Source organism: Cnephaeus nilssonii, assembly GCF_951640355.1.
Source record: "Cnephaeus nilssonii genome assembly, chromosome: 9".
Classification (NCBI taxonomy): Eukaryota; Metazoa; Chordata; class Mammalia; order Chiroptera; family Vespertilionidae; genus Cnephaeus; species Cnephaeus nilssonii.
In genome coordinates, this window is record NC_137080.1 from 63713813 (window position 1) to 63738666 (window position 24854).

The 24854-nt window shown below is 38.3% G+C and overlaps 1 protein-coding gene across 2 annotated transcripts in view; it reads right to left on the reverse strand.

Moving 5' to 3' along the window:
• Nucleotides 1-24854, reverse strand: part of KCNQ5 (potassium voltage-gated channel subfamily Q member 5) — a 514470-nt gene that overhangs the window by 214436 nt on the left and 275180 nt on the right. The gene's annotated exons all lie outside the window — the stretch shown is intronic.

A 24854-nucleotide genomic window follows, 5' to 3' on the forward strand; every position in this document is an offset into this window, starting at 1 on the left:
ATAAGAGAAAGTTTATTTAGAAAGTTACAGAGGTCGTAGAAGTGAGCCAGCTGGGCTGCATAGGCTCAGGAAACAAGTTACAGAAGTAAAAGAAAGGACTTCAGAGTTTAGGAGAGGGAAAGGCAAAGGGAATGTGCCTGGGGGTTAAGAAAAGGGGCTGGAAAAGGCTCGGGTGTGCTCCCCAGAGGAGCCCTTTCTTGAAGCAGGCACAGACAGACCAAGATTTCTTAGTGACAAACAAGGATGGCCACAAAAGGACCTTACGGGGGTGAAGCAAACCAGAATATGTCACTCTAAAATATTCCATTTTGGCATAAGGATTATTTTGAGCTGATTATTTTGAGAAACAGCAGACACAAGAGAAGCTCTGGAAAAAGAGAAGTTACCCTTTCCTAAAGGACATTTATACTTATAAAGGAAATTTCCATTTGTAAGGGTGTGCCCCTCTCTATACCAGAAGAGAAGGATGACTCTAAATCACAAGAGAATCTTTTCAATGGAGAAGATTTGTATGGTACTTAAATTTGTATGACAAATCTTACTCTTGTTTACAATACCTTTTTCTGGTCAGCTTCCTGTAACTTGCCCCCCTCACACCCATCATTCTACCTTGTAGACAAAGATGCTGTTCCAGCCCAAATTCTAAGTCATATCTTTGAGTTTACTCATCCCTGAGTTTCTCGTGTGTGTGTGTGTGTGTGTGTGTGTGTGTGTGTGTGTGTGTGTGTATTAGATATAAATGTTAATAAACTTGGTTTTTTTTTTCTTTTGTTAGTCTGTTCTTTGTTACAAACATCCCAGCTGAAAACTTAGAAGAGTAGAAGGAAAATAAATTTTTTCTCCCCTAAAAGGGGCAGCAGGCTACAGCAGGGGAGTGAAGGAGCTGTCCTAAGAGAGAAGCTCTTACTCTGTGGGGAGGAAGGAAGGACAGAGGTGATAGGGTAGTATGATTCATTGGATTTGAAAGTATATTTAAGTGCAATTGTTGTTTCAGTAATATTAAACATTTTATAAGTTGTTGATGTCATTTTCTATTTTCTTTAATATGAGAAATATACTGTGCAACAAAAACACACAGTAGTCTGTTAAGCAGAAACACCAACTCTAAAATGGAGTCACTTGTGCTAAACCCCACCAGCACTTAATACCTAGCTTGATACCTGCAGTTTCAGTTTCTCCCAAGAATAAAAATATAAACTAATCAGCCTTGAATTTCCTGGTCAGCACTAGTGAGGTAACCTTGCCTGAAATAATCCTCCGCTCTTTTAACTTCTTTGTTCTATTGTCTTTCCGCCTCTAAAAACCTTCCATTTTTACAACTCTTCAGAACATCGTTCTATTTGCTAGACAGAATACCGCCTGATTCATGAATCACTCAATAGAGCCAAGTAGATCTTTAAACTTACTCTTTGAATTTTAATTCTTAAAGAAGTTCAATACTAGTGACCTTGGTAAAATTTAGTTAGTAAACTCCTCTTCCAGAACCAAAGAATTAGTTAGCAGCTCTTATTCTGAGGGCTAGTAAGGTTTTGTTTATACCATTGTAATTAACCTAGTTATTAATAACAGGAAAGGAGCAAATGGGGAAGCCCTCCATTATAGGCATATCAGTTGGACAGCTTCACCAGGAAGTTACAACTTTACACTCCCCAGCGGTCCAACAAAGGGAAGATAAATCCATGCCCAGTAAAGTTGGGGTGACATAGGAAAGGTACTTTTGTCAGTCACACCTGGAAATGGTGATCATTGGATAGAATGGGTGTGGCCACTGCAATGGTGGTTATATTTGGGATATTTAGTCCCCTGACCAATGGAACTTGCTCTCTTGTAATTTGGGGACCCTTGGGCTCTTGTTGCTTGGGGAATGTTCTGCTGCATTCTCCCCCATGGCCCATGGTCATACGGACCCCCATACACAATGGACTAATGGACTATAACTAGCCTGATGCTGTATTGGACCCAGCTCCTACATAGAAAGGAAACTTTGGACACTGGCTCTGATTTTAGTTCAACTAAAACCCCAGCTACACTTCTTCTATGACTGGACTAAAGGAAATGCTACTTTAAAAACACAAATATTTAATTCCATGCAAATAAAAATCACTCATTCTTCCATACTGATGGGGAAAACAAGACATTTTTTGGGGGGGCGGGGGGCGGGGGCGGCTAGCAATCTGAATTTGTACCAGTAACCTAATGTACATTCTTGATAACCTATAATTAAGTCACTGCCCCTTTCCCAGAATCTGGTCTTGCAGGACCTGAGGCCATAAACCATGAACAGCACACAGCCCCTGGAGGGAGCGGTTATCAGTGCTGGCGCCAGGCCAGACCCTTAGGTATGGTCTCAAGATCCCCAACACCTGGGGCTTTTTGCAAAGCTTGCGAAAGGTCCGGAAGTATAATCCATATTTGGGGGACAAAGACACCAAAAGGGGATAAAAGAGGGGCTTCCACCATATTGCTCAGAATTTGAGAGGCAACCTCCTCTGAGTCTGCCAGCGTAATAAAGCTGTGTAACTCCATTTCTCTAAGCGTTGCTTGGTTTTTCTCCGGTCTTCTATAACAATATGAGTCTCAGAAAATTCTTGTTCTCAAGATATTGTAAGAACTCTACCTACCCCCAGCACTCAGTTGGGAAAAGGACCCCCCCACTTCATCCGATAACATTGTGATTCACAATTTTCCAATTAAAATTATTATTCATAAGAAGAAATTCTTGATTTATAGCCAATTGGCTGCAAGTTAGGTTGAAATCTAGTTGGAAAAATGCTAATTAATCAAAGTTTTGGTACAAATATATTGAATAAAATGTGTCAAAAGAAGTTCTCGTTTTGTAAGCTTCATTATTGGACTGTAAGATCAGAGGCCTAGGACCAAGTCTGTTTCACTCACTTACTATATCCAGAGCCTAGAACCAGCCTGGCAAACACTAGGTAGTCAACAAATAATCACTGAATGGATGAATAACAGAATCATATGGAACCAGCCTGCTGGAAAGGTGCCCCCCATTTTCCTTTTCATTAGCAAGTATTTTATACATTCAAGAGCACATTACTGGGTCCTCAGATGAAACAGAAAAAGTATGAAAGAGAACAGATGCCTGTTTCTGGAATTTACAGTCTAGATGTAGCATAAAAGTTTATGACTTTTGACTTAAAATAACAAAAATAGACTATTTAAAGAAAAAAGTCTTCAGTTAAGGAATAAACTTGGCAGGATTATAAAATACAGAACCGATGGTACAGAATATTCCTGAGAACATCCTTCAAGAGCTATGCTAATTAGAGAATTACTGAGGAAAGAAGGTGTTACTATCAAAGTGAAAAAAGGACTTTCAAAGAAGGTGAAATCTGATAATTTGGCTTTGAGATTCACACTGTCTAAACTCAATTCAAGCTGAAAAATAATTTATAAAATGGACTTAGGCTTAAAGTTCACCATTGGTGTAGGAGGCTGAAGAGGGGCAGAATTTGTCACCCTAAAATACGCCTGTTTGGAATAAGGATTATTTTAGGCTAATTCTTTTTAAGGAAATCAGACAAAGGAATATTGTAGCTCTGAAAACCAAGGAGAAGTTACTCTTTTATAGGAGACATTTACATTTACAAGGAAAATCTCCGTTTTTCTCTCTCACTGTACCAGGAAGAGAGGAATTACTAAATCTTTAGAAACTCTCATCAATGGAGAAAACAAGAACTTAAATTTGCATAACAAACATGCCCTTGTTTATCATGCTCTTCCTGGTAGTCCCCCGTAACTGACCTCCCTTCCACCTCCAACATCTTTTGTCTTTACCTGGAAATAGTATTTAAGGTGATGGTTTGGGCCATTTAGGGGATTTATTCAATTTTCCTGGGTACCTTCCAGGTACACATGGTATTAAACTTCCATTTTATTTTTCTCCTGTTTGTCTGTCTTTTATTACAGGGGGTATCTCAGTTAAAAACCAAGAAGGGTAGAGTGAAAATTATTTTCCTCCCCTATAAAATTAAAATATTTTTGTCACGTTTCCAATTCTGAGGTGATTTCACACCACTATAAAAATATTTTTCTTCCTAAAATTGTGGATTGCCTATTGAAACAGTTGCAAGAACAGATTCTAGAATACTGTGCGTTAGAAGGAGGAGTTTTGAGCTATGTATAGGAAGTGTACAATGCTAGGTCTTTAATATTTTTTAACATTGTTGTGAGAGCAAAACATCAATCAGCTGCTTCTTGTAAACCCCTATGAGGAACTGAGCCCACAACCCCAGTATGTACCCCGACCATGAATCTAACCAGCAACCTTTTGGTGCATGGGACCACACCCAACCAAGTGAGCCACACGGGCATGGGCTACAATGCTAGGTCTTAAAATGGATCTAGCATTATGTCTAATGAAATTTCTTTTCTATGATGCAAATGATGAGGCATCTTGGAAAGGAAAACTCCTGGACCAAATAAATAGTGAAGTTGCTGGCATAAGTAAAAGAGAGAGTACTGGGTATTTGTGTTTGCTTTGTGTGTCTATGTATATATGAACACGTGTGCTTTCTTGGAATGTTTTCTTTGAAGTTGAACTTTGACGTTGCCTTCTTTATGTGACACAGCAACTATCCTCATTTGATAATACTTTACTAATCTCAGTGAATCCTTCCTTTTAGCTTCCATTTCACCACCCACCCTTCTAATTTACTTCAACTTGGCAAACTTACAATGGCCATTTTTTTTCCACAGGGAACAAATTGTTCTTAAGTAATGACCTCAGCTGTCAGGCACAAATACTATCCTTTCATATCTAACCACAGTTACACAAGCCAAACTACTTAATTTCAGAGACATGACAACCATTTTATTTGGTGAAATGTTAACTACTGTTTCATCAAGTTACTTTATTTCTCTTTTAATTTAATCTATTTAGATAGAATGTGAAATTCAAAGTACATTTCTTCTATGCTCTTCAGGAATGAAATAATCTTTGTCATGTATTAAGAACTATATTTTGCCTTTTGTTCTAGGTATATAATCTTCATCTCTATTTGTTCCCTGGGGTGTTCTATGGGAAATGTGGATTAGGAAAAAATTAAAATACTACCACCAAATAAAAAGTGAGCAAAATTATATATGGTATTTTCATGATTACTGCCAGGTTATATATGTTAGAGGAGGGCATAGGTTTCTGTACTAGCAAACTAAGGGATAAATTAAGCAAGGATAATTTCTGGGAAAAGAGGTTCTGAGACAAAAGGAGAGATTTAAAAATTTAAATCATGGAGAGAATATACTCAATATACCCACTTTTACTTCATGTTCAAACTTTTACCTCATGCTCCCTCGGCATGTGAAAATACTCAAATTTTCAACATTTTTTTTTTTTCTTTCTGGATTTGGGAAGCAGCAGAGGGAACTGGAAATCAGGCTCAAAGTTTTCAGAGAAACATTTTCAGACCTAAGAAACAGCAACAGGAAAGGCTAGAGAAGAATTGATTTAAGGTCTTGGAACCAGATATCCAATCTAATCATTAATAGGAGCTGCATTTCACATGGCCTTTTGTATAGCACAGAAAGTTACATTTGGATGATTCATCTTTATGACATCCTCATAGGCAAAAAGAGTTAATATTTGGATTTCCCCTTCCCTGGTGTGGTCTTCTTCTAAGTTATGAAAGCATATCCTTTGTATTCAAGATGAACCATGCCAGACTGATAGTTCTACTACTCCAGCCCTTGGCATTCAACTCTAACACATACTCAGCTGTGGCCCAAGTGCCCACATCCGTGGGGTCATCACTGGGGTCATCACTGCAGCTGGCAGGCGAGTCTTAGTCATGCCGTGACCAGGTGAACACAGGGCGCAGCAGCTGGCTCACCCACCTGAATGAGGCAGTGAGACAGCTGAGAGAGGCTCGGTGGTTCCTGTGACTCATGAGTGGGGACCATACAGTTAGAGTATTACCAACCAGTTGGGCTTTTCTTTCGTGCTTCACACAGGTTGGCAATAGTCAGTGAGGATTTTCTGCTTGAATTTTGGACAATTTTAGTTTTCTTTCTTGTGAAGTGTTAGCCTCATCCACTCCATTCGGTGACACTAAACTGTGTCCTGACTCCAAGCAAGTAAATCAGTATAAAGGATGATAAAATTCTGGATGACAGATAATCTTTTTTAAAAAAACAAACCATATTTTTATTAATTTCATAGAGGAAAGGAGAGGGAGCAAGAGATAGAAACATCAATGGTGAGAGAGAATAATGGATTGGCTGCCACCTGCATGCCCCCTACTAGGGATCCAGCCTGAAACCTGGGCATGTGCCCTGGCTGGGAATGGAACCGTGACCTCCTGGTTCAGGTCGGTGCTCAAATATTAGCCACATGGGCCTGGTGACAGATAATCTTTTAATCAGTTTGTTTACCGGACTGGCCACTGGTGGTATGCCATAAAAAAGTGATAGTGGGTACTCTACCAGTTCTTAATACAAACAATTCTCAAGACAGACTTTTACAACACGCAACAAGAGATTTAAATTTCTAGTGGCCCTTGAGAGCACAATTTTTAGTTTTTCTTAGCTATTCTTGATTTTTAGTGATTTGGCTTATCTGGATAGTTGTTGAAAAAATATTCAAAAGACATTTTTGTGATTCTTTTTATACTAATTCTGTTTCTGAAAGAACAAAACCATTTTTTAAAATGTTTCCTCTGGGAATTTAACAAAGGTAGAAAGTTTTGAATAAAAAGATTATTCAAGACAGTTTTGAATAAAAAAACACTTGAGAGAGTAGATCATTTTGAACAAAAAGAAGTAAGTCTGTTCTTTCCTCATGATTAAATATGGGATTAAGTTAATAATCATTTTTCAAAATGAATTTAGTTTATTAGGGGAGGGTGAAGCAAATCTTACTCTTGCTTTCCAGTGTAACTTCAATGAGAGTAACAGCTAGACTTATTCCTATTATAAGTTTTGAAAAAGATTGATTTATTAATCATTATAGAAATGTCCAATTCACATTCCATTCAGCACAGATGCCAAAATTAAATATGATAAAATATTAACTTGAAATATATGTAAAAATGAGTATAATATACTTTTAAAGTTATACCAATGTAATTAAAATTTTTCTGTATAGTTTGTAATATTGACAGTATACTATGCATACAGCATATAAACTCAGGAAAATCTCACTGACTCATGTTGATGTTTCATAATCAATTCTAAAGAAACAGGAGAGATATAAAAGTACAGGGTATTTACAGCTGTCCTTGCCCATCACTTCACCCAGGAGGCTCTGTTCCAACATGGTGGATCCAAGTGTCCTGCTCCACTTTACATGGCTGGCAATGCTATTTGCCACATGTAATTCTATCCTGCACCCTTGGATTCCAGGCCATGAAAAATAAGTGCCACAATAGCTTCAAGAGAGGAAACAATACCTTCACTATTCATATTGCCTATGAAATAGTACAGGCAGATGATTTGTATCATATTGTAGAGATTTAATATTAAATGCAAGTCAGGGCTCAACTTTCCAACCATTTGAGATGGCCAATAACTTGTGTCTATGTTTTACTTTAATTTAATTTTATTAAAAATTTTTTTTTGAAAAAAATATATATTTTTATTGATTTCAGAGAGGAAGGGAGAGGGAGAGAGAGATAGAAATATCAATGATGAGAGAGAATCATTGATTGGCTGCATCCTGCACACCCCACACTGGGGATCGAGCCTGCAACCCAGGCATGTGCCCTGACTGGGAACCAAATCATAACCTTCCGGTTCATAGGTCAATGCTTAACCACTGAGCAACACCAGCTGGGCTACTTTTAATGAGTTAACGATAAAATTGTTCCTTTCTCCTTTTTTAAATCAATGTAAGTAAATATGAACACTGCCAATCAAGGAGCAATTTTGATCTATAACAATGCTAACCAGAAGAGAGTGAAAAAATAGTTTAAAAAAGTAGTAAGGGGAGTAGAGATTTTAATGAGATTGTTTAAATGTGTTTGTTTGCTATTTAAAACTTCATTTGGTTCAAGGATCTATCATCCTCTCCCATGGAATTTCAAGAAGATAATGTTGTTAACATTGAGTTATTAAAATAATCGCATAAAGTCTTCATGATCTCTTGATAAAACTCAAGTACTTTCAGGCCTTCCTTTATGAATCTATTTAAAGAAAACCAAAATAAACTGTAGGTATGTGTTAATCTAGTAGTATGACAAGTAACCTAAATACTAAAATACAGACAATAACTTAAGGGAATATTTTTTATAAATATAGAAACATGCATTGCTTCTCTTTGGGGCAGTTTAACTTTAAGATAACTGGCAACCTTAGTGATTGTCAAAGGTAAAAGATAGTCAATCTCCACTTTCTCTTTTCTCATAACACATACCTTGAGAGGAAAAATGGGTAATGACCATAAATCCATGAAAAAGAAAAAAAAAAAAAGAATTATCCCTTCCATGGGAGAAAGGAAGCCAAAACCTAATAAAACACTGTGTAGATGTCACTGAAGATACTTGCTTAGTCTGTATATGGAGCCAGCCAGAAGATTCAGAACAACTTCTTCTCATGATTCTTAACTGTGAAGTGCAGTTACAATAGGTCAGCTGAATTTATAGACTAGCTGAGTTAGAAAGGTCTTGGCCATTTGTGAAGTCAATCTTTTTTTCTTTTTATCTTGTAAGAATGACCTGAAGGCATGTTAACAAATTTCCTTCAAATTTGTGGTATTGTTCATCAAGTTCAGTCTAGCAATTATTTTAAAATTAAGTATCTGACCACCATGAAATTTTATCCTATGATGGGGAAATATGATAATTGCTTTTTAAACTGATGGGGTGCTACATTAATTGATTTTTTGGTATTCAGGGAAAACCCCAGCATGTTGGTTCCTTTTAATAACATTGTATAATTGGACTCCAAGGACTTCCCTGAAATTAAAAAAAAATGTTTACTGTATCTAAATTGTGCAGAAGTCAAGGTTCTAATTAAAGCATTAAATTGTAAAACAAATTTAACTATAAGCTATCTCCACGTAACATCTGTATAACTTCCCAGGGAGATCTGTCCTCTGTGTTGGCAATAACACATCTCATTATTTAATATTTGACAGAATAAATGTGGTCATTATAGATAGATCAATAGACTGATAGTGACGTGTGCTATGGGGTCTCTTTAAGGATAACTCACACTTTTTGTTTTTTGAAGTACAGAAAGATAAGTGGGTAATGCTTCTGTTGATGTGGTACAATTATAGCTATTAAATTTTATACTAAGCGTGAGGAACCTTTAATGCTTCCATTGGTGTTTCATTGGAGATACTCCACTGGCCTTTGGGTAACCCAGACCAGTACATAACAGGCTCATGACCTACTAAATATGCAAGAAGTTTCGTATCTCAGTTATATTTACCAGTCCAAACCTTGCTCTTCTTCTGTAATACATGTTATTTTCTGATGATAACGACATTAGATGCTTCAAGCTTTCCTTCCTGTCTTAGGGTCACAAGAGTAATTAAAAATCACCTGACCTCAAATTTGCACTGTGAAACAATGCCTATTTCATATGTAAAGCTCAGGAGAAACAGCATGTCAAGTGGAGTATATTTTTTAGTTTCTATGTTAGAACAAAATTTTACTTTTTTTTTTCTCTGAACATCATCATCATTAATTACTAGAGGCCCCCGATGCATGAAATTTGTGCAAGGGTCAGCCCTGACGGCCCGGCTATCTCGCGGCCCCGTGGCCCCACCCACTGGTAGTTCCACTGTCTGGTCTAATTAGCATATTAGATCTTTATTATATAGGATGATCCAGGAGAGCCTATGTACAGGCTCACTAATACAGTTGCAGTTAATATTGAGCTTCAAAGGCTATTGTGGATATTAGTCATCTCGGGATAGAGTTAAAATAATCATTGATGGAAAACTAAAAGTGCATAACCTACGACTATGAAGAGCTGTGAAGCTCTGACCAGCTGGAGGGCCAGGCTCCCTCCCAGTCTGGGGACTGGGCAGGCTGTGCAGCTCAGCCTGCACTCTGGGCCCATCACCTGCCACGCTTCATTTTCCAGTGGAGAAAATGAGCGAAAGGAATCTTCTCCCTTCCATCTTGTAAATGAGACAAATATAGTTTTAATACTTTGAGATTTCTGTATGCAAGTTGTTCTATAGTTAAAATATAATTAACAGCAAGATCAAGCACTTTTTTAATCAGCAAGTTTGTATTTATTTCCTTTTCTCTTTCTCAATTAGATTTAATAGATGTTTAGGTGAGGAAGAAACAAATGTGCTTTATTTCTTAGAAGGAACAGTTAAATTCAAAGTCATACAAAAGATCTGTAGGCTTTTTAAAAAAATCTTCACTTTAGTGTGTGTATTTTTTTAATTGAGAAGAATGGGGAGACACACAGAGAGAGACAGAGACAGAGAGAGACATTGATGTGAGAGAGAAACATCGATTAGTTGCCTCCCATACATGTCCCGACCAGGGATCAAAATCTAGGTATGTGCCCTGACCAGAATTGAACTCCCAACCTTTTGGTATATAGGACGATGCTCCAACTAACTGAGCCCTCACCCCTGCCTCCTCACCCCCCCGCCTCCCGCCCTCCGCCCAGGGCTATCTGTAGGCTTTTTATTTGATTCCACTCTTCTTACAAATGGGTACAAAGATTTTCCAAATCACCACATAACATTTCTGTTGTAGTTAAAATGGCTCATGACCTATTAAATAAGTAATGTCTTGTTTTCCTTATATCTCAGTTAAGTTTTCCAGTCCAAGCCCTGATCTAGGAGTTACAGTGTGTAATATTATTTGATGATGATAACAACTTTCAAAGGTATATAATAAAATGAATGGAAAAGATGTTAATTACATCTATGCCAATTACCTAAGTTTTATTCCTTTTAAAGGATCATCAAGTAATTTGCTAAAAATGCAGCACCTGAAAAATATAATTGATTTACAATTATTGTGGATGGCTATCAATTCAACAATTTTTTGATAAAATTATATGAAAGCATATAGAGATGGTTCTTCATACTAATATTAATGTGATATATGTAACAATAGAGTCTATAAAAGACAGTTCAGAACTGCTTTCTCTTTGAACTGCAGTGGTTTCATAATTATCTGCATGATCTCTGTCCAAGTAATACACTGTGCTGCCATGGACTATGCCATGCTACACAGCTGCTATGGTCCTGGCTCTGCTTCCTCAGTGAACTTGGAGCAGATACGCGGCTTTCTTGAATTTCTATTTCCACGTGGTTAAATGCACTTACTTCCATAGTTGTGATAATTAAGTGAGATTATGCATGTTAAATTTGTGGGTGGCCAATTTATGTAAGTTTCCTTTCTCCCCATTTCTTAAGAATAGATCACCCAAACTGCAGAATAAAAGAAACACTCCTGCTCTCTTAAAGTTTTAGGAGATTACATTTTTTTTATGAGATCAGTAATTTCCCCTCAAATAACAAAAGGATGGAAAAAGTGTCTTGAATAATAATGTTACAATAATGAGTTGTTTTTCCTTGTATATCAAAGGACATAATCTGATTTGAAAAGCCTTCACTAATATAATTAATCACTTTGCATGATATTGATGGTAGCAGAATATGAAAAAAATTAAAAAGGAATACCTGCAGGAGAAAACGGCCTACGGGGATAAAATAAATGGTCAAAGTCTGCCCTCAGGAATTTAAAATCCTCAGCTTCTATTTTTGAACTTGGATGGCTTTCTCCATGCAGCGACGAGGAGAATGGACTTGGAGACACCCACTCGTGTGCCAGTGGAGAAAAACATGGCCAGCACATTCCTTCCCTATGGGCTGCATTAATGGATGCAGTTCTCAGAGATCCTGAAATGCCTTTTCTTAAGTGTGTGGGGGAAAGCTGGCGACACAGAGGACTGTGGCCTGTGTAACGCATCATCCTGCTAATGTCCCAAGTGTGTAACAATGGAAGATTTCATTTTAGTCGTGGCACTGTTTCCCAGGATTAAAGGCTAAAGCTGGAATTGAGTCAATGGCACAATGATTTATTAGGAGGTAAGCTCTGTGACATCCAGGACCTGGTCTCTCTGGTTCTCAGTTGAATGTCCTAAAATAGTTCCTGGAATAATGCCAGGCAGTTAGTAGGTGCCTTATTCTACAAGTAAGTATTTGTAGAAAAAAAAGAATGAATGACTTTTAAAAATTGACCTTGTTTCACACTCTGGTGTGTAAAATTATGGAAACCAAAAATGTGTGATGGCTTTAGTGTATGTTAACCCCAAGATAGCCTTATTAAATCCCACAAAACATAGCTAAATATGGTGTAAAAAAGAAAATTTTAGTGAAATGTTATTTATTGCAATAAAAGAGACACCATATAACAACATATGGTTTATAACATTTATGAAGCAGTAACAATAATTACTGCTCATTGAATATTCCTAGAACCACACAATGGTCTAAGTGCTTTATGTATAGAATCTCATTTAATAGCCCCATGTTGACTTGTGCATTGGGCACTATAGGGTAGTGACTGAGGAGAAAGTTTGGGGCTAGACACCGTGGGTCTAAATTTAGACTTTGGCAGTTAGCTGCTTCTGTGCAAGTTGTTTTACTTCTCAGTTTCCTTTTCTGTGAAGAGGGGAAAATAGTGCCTGCCTCATATGGTTGTATGAAGACTAAATGTGTAATTGATTTGAGAATAGTACCAGTTATGTAACATCTATTCTCTCTCTTTCTCTCCCCTTCCCTTTCCCTCTCCCTCTCCCTCTCTCCCACCTTCTCTCTTAGAATAGTGCCTACCTGGTATATAGTAGAGGGCTATGTAAATGTTAGTAATCATTGTGTATTATTATCATTCCATTTCACAGATGAGAAAAGTGAGGCACAAAGAAATAATCTGCTCAAGATCACACAGCTAGTCGGTATTGAAAATAAGTTTGGAATCTAGGAAGTCTAGTTCTAGAGCTTATGCTCTTAACCTCTACACCACCATCTCTCCCCAAACGAATGTACTGAAAATGTAGTTCTTAGTAATAAACTGCTCCCAGAGTTTATTCAATAAAATAATAATTTAACACTTCTTGCCTAGAACATCATTTTGAAGATTTCTTATGAACAAGTACAGGTGTTTTTGTAGATGATTAATAAAATGTGCTATTATTAACCCAGTTGCCTGATTAATTTAAAGAGCTAATACACTAGAAATTGATGGTTATTTTCTGTAATTTAGTCTTCAAAAATTGTTAGTAATTAAAAATAAACCTCATCTCAGTGCATTTGACACAAATAAATTCCTAGTGTTTGATTCCCCTCTGAGGTGAAGGCTCGTCAATAGTTGTAGTGCAGGACGTAGCCATGCATGCTGCATAAGGAAGGGTGAGGTTATCCTTCAGTGAATGCATAAGAGATCACTGTTTTTGAACAACAGTTGAGCCACACCTTTAATTAAAAAAAATTATGTGGGACAATAACTGCTGACTAGACTTAATAGTAAATGAGGAGAAACTGTGTTTATTTAAATGTTGAATTTCATCTTCAGTTGCATTGATGGCATGACCATGAAATGAATAAAAAAAAATTACCTAATTTCCACATCTCCCCTCAGAGTAGTTTAACTGTAAGTTGAAACAGTGTGTGAAAACTGGCTGAGTATGTAAAGTACACTTTTGTAAAGTGAGAGACTGAAACTTCAAACAGGTTATTTCCCATTAAAAATTACAATCATGTTCCTTCCTGAAATCAGCCAAATAGATTGAGATGCATAGATACAGGCCAAGGCTGAAGTGATTAACCTTTTGGCTAATTTAACTGGTTATTTTAGCGCCAGTCACTGCCTCTACTGCAATCTTTCCATGTCACCCTAGAGTCCCTACAGCACCACAGTGAACATTCAAGGGAAAATTGATTTAACAAAACCTGTATTTCTTTCTACTTGGAAAATTCAGTTATACTTTTGAAGCTTCAATTCTATATTCAAATTTTTCTCAAATATTCTGAAAAGTTAGAAAGCAATTAGTATAGTGAAAGTAGAATCTCTGCAACTGGGTTAGTTCTTTAATGCTTTTATCTGTCAATCTCTTTAATTTTTATGGGTAAAAATTACTTTTGAGCTTATTCTGAATGCCTACATGACAGCTACAGAGCTGAGGTGTCAAGAATGACTCTACTTCTCAATTATTATAGAGTAATCATAAAATCCTCGATGGGTATTTGGCTATGTATTGGGGTAATTGTCAATAATTATATTAAAACAAATTTATGTAGAACAAGGAACATAGGTTTAATTTTAATACTCCAGGTCAATCCATAAATAACTACATTATTTAAAACACATGATCCTATAAATGCAAAAGAAACTCTTATTTAGAAATAAATCACAAGATACTGTTTGGTTATCTGTAAGGCAAAGCATCCTTTTGCTTGCTACTGTAATATTCTCCCCAGTATATCACTCTTTTGCCTTGGCACCATTATGGCATCTTTCTCCAAGTTTCAGTCTAATTCTTAAAATGCCCGCACTGGGCACAGGTCTCTGTATGAGTGATTGTTTCCACAGAGAAGGTCATCCCCTCCTTTGGTCTTGGTAAACTCCATCACAGCCTTCAGATTTAGCAAATGCTCCCATCACTCTCTCACAGGTCAGGGGCTTCTAATATGTCCTTATAAAAGTGTTCTGTTGGCTCAGGACACTTACCTAAAGTTGTAATTATGCCTTCATTAGTGAGGTAATCTTTCCTACCATTAGATTATACAAGAGTCAGAACCATGTTGACCTGCTCCCCAATTGTATCCCCAGAGTCCCCAGAGTGCCTGACATGGGGGAGGAAACCAGTGATCATTGATCATTAGTTGAAAGAGGAAAGGAGAGGGAGGGAGGGAGGGAGGGAGGGAGGGGGAGAGAGAGAGAGAGAGAGAGAGAGAGAGAGAGAGAGAGAGAGAGAGAGAGAAAGAAGAAGAAGAAGAAGAAGAAGAAGAAGAAGAAGAAGAAGAAGAAGAAGAAGAGGAGGAGGAGGAGGAGGAGGAGGAGGAGGAGGAGGAGGAGGAGGAGGAGGAGGAGGAGGAGGAAGAGGAAGAAGAGGAAGAAGAAGAGGAAGAAGAGGAAGAGGAGGAAGAGGAGGAAGAAGAAGAGATAGAGAAGGATTAAGAGGAGGGGAGAAAACAAGAGAAAGTAAAGGAAATAAAGTTAAAGATACCAGGTAGGGGAAGGGAACTAATACTTATGGAGACCTATCTTAGTTAGTCTAGGCATTTTATAAACGTCTCATTTTGGGCTTCTGCCAACCTTACAGAACAGGAATTTTTGGATTGTGTTCCATAAGACCCCACCCAATGCCAGTAGCCTTCATGTTATATCATATTGTTTTTGCCCATCCAAATGTTCTTTTCTTTGTGGTTCAATTTTACTTTTTTTCCACATGGAGGAACGGCCGACAGACAATTAACACAGAGTGTTCATCATGTACTAAGTACTTTTCTAAATACTTTACATGTACTACCTTATTCAATCCTTGAAACCCTATTATTATTCTCATTTTACCAACAGGGAGCACCAAGGCTTAGAGTCACAGAGCTTAATGTGCAGAAGCCATGAATCAAACCAGGTGGTCCAGATTCAGAGTCGACCCTGCTAGCGGTTCTCAACCTGTGGGTCGTGACCCACAGGTTGAGAACCACTGCTGTAGAGCCTAAGACCATCGGAATACACAGATATTTACATTACGATTCATAACAGTAGCAAAATTACAGTTATGAAGTAGCAACGAAAATAATTTTATGGTTGGGGATCACCACAACATGAGGAACTGTATTAAAGGGTCGCGGCATTAGAAAGGTTGAGAACCACTGGTCTGAATAGTCTTTGTTTTTCTGACCGAAGTGATTCACTTGAATGCACACACCAATGGCATCTCTGCCGTCGACTGAAAGCTGGTAGCATCACAGAGTCACACACAGGCCTGTTTTCCCAGTGGCCCAAGGCCCCCTGCCACCAGTGGTTGGATATGAGCACTGCAGCCCCAATGGCAGGAAGAGAAATGGGAACACACTTTTCAGCCAGACAAAAATTAGGCCAGATAGGAGACACCCATTCTACTCATGAAAACAAACAGAGCTGGGCAAAAGATTTTTCCTGATGAAATTTTAATCATTTGATGGAAACGATAGCCATCCCAATAATACTGCATAAATAATCAGCTTGAAGGAATGTGTCTTCTGGTGGATGCAGTCAAATCATTAAGCCTTGTTTTTGGTTCTTGTTCAAACCCTACTTCTCTCTGTGGATCTAAGGGCTAAATCTTGGGTATGATTCAGAGTTTCAAAGACTACTTAAGTTTAAAGAGGACTTGGAGGTCATAAAGCCACCCCCTGTATTTTATAATAGAAAAAACTAAGGTCCAGAGAGATAGTTTAAGAAGAATGGGTATTGCTTTCAAACCTTAAAATGACTCAGAGAGAAAGACACTAGAAATAAATATTTTTCATGTGCTGCCTCACATTTAGCTACAAAATTAAGAAATCCAGTAAGTAAATGATAGTTGCTATTGATCTTTTAAATCATTTTCACATTTTATTCAACTTCCACAGAAGTGAATAAAAGGAAGTCCCGACCTTTCTCTGCTATGCGAACACATGTTTACCGTGTTGTCAGGGGCCAAACACAAGGTCTCTATTGAGAGATGTCCATGTAGGTTTACGTGATTTAGTACTAGAGATACGATCTGATTTTATAGATTTGGATCAACCTTAAATAATGTTTTGATAAATATTTGTTGAGTGAATGAAAAAAGTACATAAATTAATCAATGAGCATATGAGGGCGGGGCTACTCTCATCTGAGGTGTACAGATCAAGCTGGAATAAGGTAACGTCTAGTATATTTTTAGGGAGGCAGACACTGTGTGGAGAGATGTATTTCCAAGGAGGACTTGTCTGCAAGTTGAAAAGGAGTGTGGGGGGTTTAGGATTTAAACTGGGACAATCACTATAAATACAGGGAAACTTGGAAGAATTGGGATCCAACTTCAAACCTAGAGCAAGGGAGTCCTTTGTATTGTCCTAAAGCAGAAAAATGTCTCTGGAGATAGGAAGCATGGATTGAAATGGAAGACTCATTCCTTCTGCGTGGAAGCAGAGCTCTAAGCTATGGTGGGCTTGAGGTCACCTGCTCTGCCTATCACCTTCCGTTCTGCTCATTCTGTGAGCTGGGATCCCTGACAGGCAGCTTTGCCTGGAGGTCGGGTCAAGCAAATGATTGTGCCAGGGCTTGGCCCGTCCTCCCCAGCCTAGCTTCCACCTGCTCTCCAAACGTCACTAAGGGTTCGGTTACGCTCAATCAGCGTCAAATTTACAATATTGGCAACATTTCCAGATATATCATGGTCATACTTCATTTTTAAAGATAATATTTAAAAATCAATTTTTAGAGAGGAAGAGAGAGAGAGAGAGAGAGAGAGAGAGAGAGAGAGAGAGAGGTGAAAGCACAACATCGATGGGCTGCCTCCTATACATGCCCCCTACTGGGGATCAAGCCCACAATCGGGCATGTGGGCATGTCAGCAACTCTTCATGCCCAACCCACTGAGCCACACCAGCCAGGGCGGCCATATTTCTCAAACTAAAGTCTCATACATGGCAAGTTCAGCAAAAGGGTTAATGAGTTTTTTTTTTTTTAATTTTAGATATCGTATGTCTCTCATAGAGTGTGAAATCTGTTCTAGGTTTGAAACAGTTTTGCTATGGAATTAGCATTATGTTAATGTGTGTTTTTTTAAATACAAAAATCATTTGAACTTTCAACTATATACAACTGTAGGTCAACAGCATCCATATTTCTCCAGCATATTGTAGCATTTTTTTGTTTACATGTCAGTTTTTCCCATTAGACTATAAGCTTCTTGAGAGTAGAGGTTATGCCTTCTTTATTAAAAAAAAAAAAGCTTAATTAAAGTATAATATGCAAACCTTAAAATTCACCTCTTTTAAATGTACATTTCCATGATTATTAGTAAATTTACAGAATTGTGGAATCATCATTGCAATCTTATTTTAGATCATTTCTATCACCTCAAACAGAAACTTGATGCTCATTTGCCTTCATCCCATTCCCAGTTCCAGTCCTAGGCAACCACTAATCTACTTTTTCTGCCCTATTCATAGAAACCAAATGCCTTGGGAAATGTTGGGCACCTAGTAGGCACTCATAAAAGTTTGTGCAATGTTTTAATTAATTAATTAATTGGGTACTAGGGGCAAGCACTTTCTGCTAACAAAATTTGACTTTTTGTTTGTGTACGAAGTGCTTTAATACAGAATCATACGTCATCAGAAGAACTTGTGAGGTGGTTAGGGAAAGATGAAAAAAAAAATAGACCTAGAGAGGATGAATGATGAGTTCAAACCACCCAATTGCAAATGGCAAAGCTGTGCCTTTTGACTATACAGCCAGCATTCACGCCACCGTGGTCAAATAATGGATTTTGAGAAAATTATGGTCTACCTAAACATATTCAGAATTTCACATAGAGTGTGAATAAAAACTCCCTCTACCTTTACCCCTGAGTTTATTTGATGTGGTGCAATAAAAAATATTTTTACTTTAATATGACGTTTACAAATGCAAAATAACAGGAACTGAAGAATTTATTTAGGGTTTCTAAAAACACACATTGCTCCTGTTATTTGGCTAATCCAAGACCTTGCAGCTTCCGTGAGGTCCTCTTTGTATGGCTGGTAGTTCAACTTTGCTCTTCATGTTGGGCAAGGAGGTATGACTTTGATATAACCGAAGTGCTATGGGAAAGAATATTAAAAGGTGTACAAAGGAAAGAAAATTACTTTTCATTAAAATGTACTTTAACGTGATCAAAATTATATCAATTTTCATGTGTGCTATATTTTGCAGATGTGTGATTCTGTGGTGGAAACAAGCATACTTTTGCTTGTTATGCGCATGCCGATGGCACAGATTCCTATACCTTGGCACAGATTCTTGCTGGTTCAAGGAAAGGATGACATAGTTCTTTGCCCAAAGTGACTTGGGCTTCAGCTGGCAGCTGGATTTGACCTGGGTTTACAGAATGCCACACAGGACCTTCAAGTCCTTTTGCCCTTAAATATCCCAAAAGTGAGGAGATGGTGAGCTTTCTGGGCACCTAAAGCTAGAATTCCTTTTAATGGAGCATTATTATAAATCACTGCAATGAAATTTTACTTCTTTAAAATCCCAGGTTACATGTATAATTTATCAATATGAATAGCTGCTTTTATGAGTTGGCTTATTTTGTGTGTTCTCTCAGCTCCCGGGGGACTCTTAAAGCCCTAGTTAGTTATAGCTATAGCTCTATCCTAATTATGCACAATGCACAATTGAAAATCTGGAGCAATTACAGACACACACACACACACACACACACACACACACACACACACACACAGGAACACATTTGTAGGATGGTAATGTTAAGGTAGAGTCAGAGTATTTAAGGTTTAGAGAGATTAAACAATGTGTGGGAATTTAAATTGAGGAAGAGAGAGGCAAGAGGAGGTTTGACAAAAGCCAAGAATTTGCTAGAGAATTTATATTTTAATGAGTTAAGTAGATTTATCAATTTTAAAGACCATATATATGTATATGACTGAAATATAAAATAAATCTTATATACTTATAAAAATAATTGAAATGTAATATTTGTCATGGTTTAAATCAGTTGTAAGTGGTTGGAAAAATAATAAATTTATCAGTTCAAACTTTGCATGTGACTCATTTTAATACAATATCTAATTTTATGCCATTTTCCCTCCTTTAGAAAAAAACCATCATGTAATTAAGGTTAAATTTAAGGTTAAAGTTGAACTGTCAAATTTTTAATTAATTCATTAATTTTATAATGAATATTTACTGACTGTCAGCTATGAACCAGGCTTGTTCTGTGCTGTGGGACTAACGTCAGAATAAGTCTGATAAGCTCTCTGCCCTCATGGAGCTTACATTCTAGTGGGGAGGCAAATCATGCTCAAGAAAATCAGTAAGTGAGTGAGAATTTCTGATAGTCAAATCTACAATGAAGAAAATAAAAAAAGGGCAATAGGATAGAGTGACCAGGCAGGCTACTTTACATAAGATGGTCAGGAAGATCTTTTGCAGTGATGAGCATTTGAGTTGATACCTGGAGAAGACAGTGCTAAGAAAAGCAAGGCATGCAGGTGTATTCCATGTGGAGTGATCAGCAAGTATGAAGACCCTCAGGCAGAAACAAACTTAATGTATTTAAGAAATAGAAAGACCAAATGGCTGGAAATGAGTGAGGGAGAAAAAACTTTGTAGAGAAACGTGAAGAAAAAGTCAGGACCAGATCATGCATTTTCTTGCACGCCATGATAAGGAGTTGGGATTTTCTTTTAAGGGCAACAGAAAGTCAAGAGGATTTTAAGCAAAACGGAGTCAGAATCTGATTTATACTTTTATAGGTTATTTTGGCTGCTGTTTGTATATTGGGTTATAGGGGGAACGGTGGAAGCAGGGGAATAGTTAGTAAGCTATTGCAGTAACACAGGCCAAAAAAAAAAAAAAAAAAAAGGGAGCTTGTGATGGTGACAGGGGGAAGGGACAAGTAACACAGTAAGAGAAATGGACAGATTTGAAATATTTTAGAAGTAGGATGGACAGGATTTGCTGATGGACTAGAAGTGGAGCAAGATATGGGAATAAAATCAAGAATGCTTATAGTCAATATGAACAACTGAGTGGAGAGTGCCAGTTACTGAGACAAATCAGCAGAAATGCCAAGGAGCCTTCTACTTGTGTGAGACTGGAGTTCAGGGCAGCATATAAAAGAGGAGCACAAAAATGATATTTGAAGACCTGTCATTAAGGGGAAATCTGAAAATAAAGAATGTCCAGTGCTCAGTCTCAGGACAATCCCAAGTGTAGAAGTAGGTTAGGGAAGAGAAGCCATTAAAGAGGTGGAGAATGGATCTTCCAGGAGAGAGGGGAAAACCAGGAGAGTGTGGAGTCTCAGAATGAAGAGAGAAAAATTTCTAGATGGAGGCTGGTCATCTGCATGGAATACTGCGGTGAGGCAGAGTGAGAGGAGGACAGAGACAATGCCATTGACTTGGGCAAAGCAGAGATGGAAGCTCAATGGGAATTAATTAGAGTGAATGGGAGGCTAACAAAGTGGAGATGGCAAGTACAGACCACTCCTTTGAGAAATTTTGCTGTAAAGAGGAACAAAGAAGTCAGTAAAAGTTGGATGGGGATTGAGATCTAAGGTGTTTTTTTTGTTTGTTTGTTTGTTTTTTAACAGGAAACATTAATCATGTTAAATGCCAATAAGAACGATGAAAAGAGACTTGACTTTGGGTGGTCAACACACAATATAATATGCAGATGATGTATTATAGAATTGTACACATAAAACCTATATATTTTATTAACCAACTAGAGACCTGGTGCACGGAATTCGTGCATGGGGGGTGGGGGCCTCAGGCCAACCTGCACCCTCTCGCAATCTGGGACCCCTCGGGGGATGTCCAACTGCCGGTTTAGGCCCGATCGAACAGTGGGATTGGGCCTAAAATGGCAGTTGGACATCCCTCTCACAATCCAGGACTGCTGGCTCCTAACTGCTCGCCTGCCTTCCTGATTGGCCCTAACCACTCTGCCTGCCTGCCTCATTGCCCCTAATCACTTGCCTGCCTGCCTGATCACCCCTAACCACTTGCCTGCCTGCCTGATCATCCCTAACTGCCTCTGCCTCAGCCCCCCGGAAGGACATCTGGAATGACATCCGGAAGGTCATTTGGCTGTCTGGTCTAATTAGCATATTACGCTTTTATTATTATAGACTAGGGGCCCAGTGCATGAATTTGTGCACCTTGAAAGGAACTGTGGGCCGCGAGGCTGTGGTGGGCACAGGGGTGGGTCTCAGCCCATCCTTTGCACCACTGCCCAGCCCCTCCCACTGTGGACCCTCAGTCCCCTGTCTGATGGCAGCCCCACTCCTGCCACCCCATTCACACCTGCTGACAGCACAGAGAGACTGAGGCTGGCACCAGCAGCAGGTGTGAGCAGTGACTGCTGCCCCAATTGCCCCTCAGGAGCAGGGGGAGGTGAAGAAGCTCTCAGGGGTGATTGGGGCTGGCAGGCACTGCTCACACCTGCTGACGGTGCCAGAGCCGCTGCTTGCATTTGCTGCTGGTGCTGGCAGCAGGTGTGAGCACTGGGTGGGACCATGGTGTGCAGGAGCAAAGAATTTTCAGAAACCACTAGAGGCTCGGACCGATGACAGCAACTGGACTTGGTCGGGCACCCCAGCTCACCTGCTCCAACACCTGCCATGTTCTGCTTGTGCCCCCTGGTGGTCAGTGCACATCATAGCGACCAGTTGTTTGGTTGTTTCACTGTTCAGTCTATTTGTATATTAGCCTTTTATTATATAGGATATCATGCTAATAAATTCAATAAAAATAAAAAAATAAAAACCATTTTTATTTTAAAAAGTAAGGAAACAATTACTCATGCAAAGGAGAGAAGGCTTGATGCAGCTGTCTCTGAGTGTTGGGAAATACACTTAGCAGGGATATGATGACCATTTGAGAGAAATGTTTATGGCTTCAAAGGGACCAGTGAGCATGGCTTGTGATTTTCTAAAATGCCATTTAGTTTCTCTGCCCAGGATATTAGAGGGCCAATAATTGGGTTTAGTCAAGGTTGGGGTTTTGTTGAGAGAGGGGTTTGCAAGGGAGTATTATAGTGAAAATACATGGAATTTATACTAGTCAAAAGAAGGAAGTGAGCACATGAGGATGGTAATGGATAGGAGGTTCTAATGGGCTGAAGATTTAGTGGTTTTGGGGGATACCTAGTTAAGTGCTGCACAGGTAGAAAGTGAGATGCTTAAAACATTTTCAGAGTTGGTGACATTGTTGGCTGTGGAGTGAAATAGTAGAGCTGCTATGCAGGTGATGAGAGCCCAGACAAATGAAGAGCAGCCTGTTACCAAGCTGGAGACAGGGCCCTTCAGCACAGGATCCGTTCCTGTAGTTCAGGAAGTACTTAAGGAGTCTTGAAGTTAGGGGATGCCAGTGAAGATATGCCAGTTCTCTAAGAGCACCTTTAATACGACAGCAAAAAGTGGACATTCAGGTCACCTTTTAAATCTCATTGTCACTAAGTACTTTGGTTTGGAGGCCAAATCATTTACAGTTGTGTGAACATGGGCATTGTATTTAGTTTTTGAGTTTCATTTGTAAAAGAACTGTGTTACCACACCCACTATCACCACTATCACCATATCATCATCATCACAATTACCATCATCATCATCATTCTCATCATATCATTCATATCATTGTTGTCTTTGTCATCATCATCATCATCATCATCACCATTACCATCACTGCTATATACAGGGTAGGGCAAAAATAGGTTTACAGTTGTTTGTAATGGAAAATAATACTAAAATTGATAAACAATGACACAAAAATAAACTGTCTTTCAAGTACTCACAACTGTAAACCTACTTTTGCCCCTCCCTGCATAGGTTGCTATAATTTATTTAGGGCCTTTCTACTGGCTCTGCAGGAATACTCTGTCCCCAGAGCTTTGCTCAGTGGTTATTTAATCTTCATTTCAAACATTACCTCCCCAGAGAAGCCCAGGCACTTAAAATTTAAGGAGGACACCCTTGTTTTCTGACATCCTTTATTCCTAAAACACCCAGTTTTATACCTTATTGCATTTATGGCTATCTGGGATTATCCTTTTAATGGGAAACATTATATATTTATTTGTTTAATTACATTTATATATTCACTTATTTTATTGTTTGTATTATTTCTTTCAAGAAAAAAATTCTATGAGATCAAGGACCTTGTCTGAAAATTAGAACAATGACTTGCTTATAGTAATGAATGAAAAATAAACTGAAAATCCTCTACAGTTACTGTTATTGTTAGGAGAAGATGGATGACCTCAATACAATCAGCTTAAAGAAAGGAAGTAATAGCTTGTAACTTGAAGAGAAGGCAATTGATTTTTACATTGTATATTTGATGCCTAATTATTATATATATTAAAATTCTTTTTTAAAATATATTTTTATTGATTTCAGAGAGGAAGGGAGAGGGAAAGAGAGCTAGAAACATCAATGATGAGAGAGAATCATTGATCGGCTGCCTCCTGCATGCCCTACACTGGGATCGAGCCTGCAACCCGGGCATGTGTTCTTGACGAGAATTGAACCCAGGACCCTTCAGTCTACAGGCTGACACTCTATCCACTGAGCCAAACAGGGTAGGGCTATATTTTAAAATTCTTAAGACTTAGGCTTATGGAGTGAAAAACAACTGGTCAATTCATTAGACCTAATTTGAAATAATCAAGTACAATTAATTACCTATGACGGATGACAGCGATCATTAACTGTTACTTACAGCAGAGACTGAGCTAACATAATGCAGTCAGAGGCAAGGTTCAAATCTCCCTGGATAAGGGTGGAGTTGCTTGCCACCCACTTTACCCCCAGGCCATAAGAATCACGGACTAGAAGCAAAGCTATCATCCTTTAATGGATGGTAGAAACTAACCTGATGTAGAGATGGAACAGGAAAGGTTAATCTCATAGCTCCCTCTGACGCTCATTTACAGTTTTCATAATACCTCTCAAGGTAAATCCTAATCTAATTAAGACTTTTAACTTAAATTCTTATAATTATTAACAGCATATATTCTGTTCAGAATTCTTTCCAATCTAAGCATCTGAAGGCAATTTTCATTTAACATACTCCAAAATAATTGGTTTCTAAAAATGCAGATATTTTCCCTTTCTTGCTGCTTTTCTGAGGACTGTTACTCAAGAATGGCACTGCATTTATT